This window comes from Macaca fascicularis, chromosome 5 (genome assembly GCF_037993035.2).
Source record: "Macaca fascicularis isolate 582-1 chromosome 5, T2T-MFA8v1.1".
NCBI classification, from domain to species: Eukaryota; Metazoa; Chordata; class Mammalia; order Primates; family Cercopithecidae; genus Macaca; species Macaca fascicularis.
The window spans coordinates 192,266,211-192,269,030 of NC_088379.1; the positions used below are offsets into that span (position 1 = coordinate 192,266,211).

General features: G+C 49.3%; 1 long non-coding RNA gene across 1 annotated transcript; it reads right to left on the bottom strand.

The window, feature by feature from the left end:
* Positions 1 to 708: 708 nt before the first annotated feature.
* Positions 709 to 1,594, bottom strand: LOC135971051 (uncharacterized). Its single transcript, XR_010587111.1, has 2 exons — positions 1,165 to 1,594; positions 709 to 983 (listed from the first exon to the last, which is right to left on the bottom strand). It is a non-coding gene; the product is annotated as an uncharacterized lncRNA (long non-coding RNA).
* Positions 1,595 to 2,820: the final 1,226 nt, after the last annotated feature.

Genomic DNA, 2,820 nt, shown 5'->3' on the forward strand with positions numbered 1-2,820 from the left:
TATTTAATATTTTTCAATAAAGTTTTAAAATACTGTTCATAAAAATTATTCGTTTTCTTCTCTCTTTCCTCTCTCCTCTTCCCTCTTCTTCTGTTCTTTTTTAATCTCTTTCTTCCTCCTCCTCCACCTCTCCTTCTTCTTCTTTTTCTCCAAAATTAGAAGATGAACACCCTTGGGCTATCAGGGTAGAAAGGTCTATGACCTCCTCATGTTTCTAGAAGATCGCCATGGATCATGCAAAAGGTCAGATGCCATCTTTACTTTCACAGCTCTGGAAATCTATTTGCTAAGCTCTCAATTATCACCCGGAGCTCTAGGATGCTATTTCTCAGACTTTTCTGTGGCTCACAGAGTATCCTGTTGTTAACTGTCCCCGAGGCCTAGAGGATCCCTTGGCTTTACAGCGCACAGCTCCTGACCCTGCGGCTCCACGGGAAACTGGACTGAGCCGCCATCTTCCCTGAGCCTTCCTGCTTCGTTCTTCATTGTCCTCCCTCCCAATCCCCAGATCCAGAGATTCACTTTGCTGCATAAGTTGTTTTAGTCCCAAGACAAGCCACTGCCTAAGCATAGACGTCTAACTTTTAAAACTGGCCAATTACATCAAAATTTCTTTGGTTCTATAAGCAATGATATGGCCCAGCAATTTATTAATAGTAGGGGAATGCTAACTGAATATAAGCAATCATTAATAAAGATGTTGTGAATGGTGTCAGAACAATGCACAGTAAGCAATTTAATTCCAAATGATATGTTAAAAGAGAAAAAGACGATTTCTTTAAGACAGCACAGAATACAATATTTTTCCAAACTAATAGGTGCAATATTCAGGAGAAACAAACCACTCAAAATAACTGTATCCTGCCTGTAGTCTCCTTCCTCTATTGCTGATCCTCTTTCCTATTTCGTTTTTCTGTCTTCATTTCTTTCTCTCTACTGGGCGTTTTCCATCAGCATGTAAATCGAATTTAGTTTTCGCCATCCTTGATAAAAACAAAATGATGCCTGCAACTGTTAATCTCTACTTTTCAAAACCAATTTTTTCAAAAGCTCCATTTATGCTTTTTGTCTCTTCCCCTTCCCGTTTCCTCCCAGCCTATTTCAATTAGGCTGACCACAGCCACCCACTCCACCCCAGAGGCATCTGCCCCCGCCCGCGCGTACTCTCTTCCACGGGGCCTTGGCATCCTCACGTTCCTGCCCCGCTCAGAAGCGCTTCCTCCTCCGCGCCCCGCAGCGGCCTTTCCCGCCCAGAAGCGCTTCCTCCTCCGGGCTCCACCGCGGCCTTCCCCGCTCAGAAGCGCTTGCTCCGGGCTCCACCGCGGCCTTCCCCGCTCAGAAGCGCTTCCTCCTCCGGGCTCCGCGGCGGCCTCCCCCGCTCAGAAGGGCTTCCTCCTCCGCGCCTCGCGGCGGCCTTCCCCGCTCAGAAGCGCTTGTTCCGGGCTCCGCGGCGGCCTCCCCCGCTCGGAAGCGCTTCCTCCTCCGCGCCCCGCGGCGGCCTTCCCCGCTCGGAAGCGCTTCCTCCTCCGCGCCCCGCGGCGGCCTTCCCCGCTCGGAAGCGCTTCCTCCTCCGCGCCCCACCGCGGCCTTCCCCTCTCGGAAGCGCTTCCTCCTCCGCGCCCCACCGCGGCCTTCCCCTCTCAGTAGCGCTTCCTCCTCTGCGCTCCACGGCGGCCTTCCCCGCTCAGAAGCGCTTGTTCCGGGCTCCGCGGCGGCCTTCCCCGCTCAGAAGCGCTTGCTTCTCCGTGCTCCACCGCGGCCTTCCCCGCTGGCTCCTTTGAGCCCCTCCTCCGAGCCCCTCCTCCGAGCCCCTCCTCCGTCGCCTTTGCCAGCCTCTGCCTCCCTTCCTAGCGTCCCATTTCAGCACACTCCTTTTCGTTCCAGGCAGGTGCGCTTTCTGTTCCCAGAGCGCGCTGGAACCTCTTTCCCGCCGGCCTCAGCCTGTTCTTGGAATTAGCAGATTGTTGGTATAGCGTTAATTGAATAATTGGATTTAAAAAATCCAACATACAAGCGGTACGGAAAAGAACGTGTGATGGAAACTAAAATGCATTTTGCCTACTTACAGAAGATCAGATGGAAGCTTTCCTTGGAGGAAGAGCATCCTTAGCTATGAAGGCGAATGGATCTGGAGGCTGGAAGGTATTCAACAAACACTGGTATGATTTGCCTTGTGGGTCATATTGTTGACTTTTAAAAATATTTCAGTATACTCACGCACTGAAACAGCAACGTTCAACTGAAGTGGGCTGTGTTTTCTGGTGAGTATGCCTTCGAGAAGAAGAAAAGACGAGATGACTTCCCATTTGAATGGTTTGTGCTCTGAATCACAAAAGTTTATAAGATCAGAGTGAAAAGCCAATATAGATTTAGTAGAATATTTAATGAAGCGTTTTTGTGTGTTAGGGCTCTAGGTAGTGCACGATCTCTCATGGCGGGAAGGCCTCGCTCTGCAGTCAGGGGTATCTGTGAGGACGCCAAGCCTCAGTTCTAGCTCCAGAAGCTTTCCCAGGGAGCAGGCTGCCGTGCCATTCCACATGGCATTTCCAACGGGGCTGATGAGAAGCCACTGGGATAACTCTTTGGAGAAACATTCAGCTCTGGGAAAGTACTATGTAACCTGATAGGTTCGCTTTTGACGTTTCATTTTATATATTTCTAAGAAATTTTTTAAAATTCCTGCATGCAGCCATTAGGCAAGGATCATAATCCTCATTGGTGCTGTATAATGGACTAATAACAGATGCTTATTGGCTCTAGTAAATGGCTTGTAAGATATTAACATTACTTCTAGGGATAATGTAATAATACAATCATAAA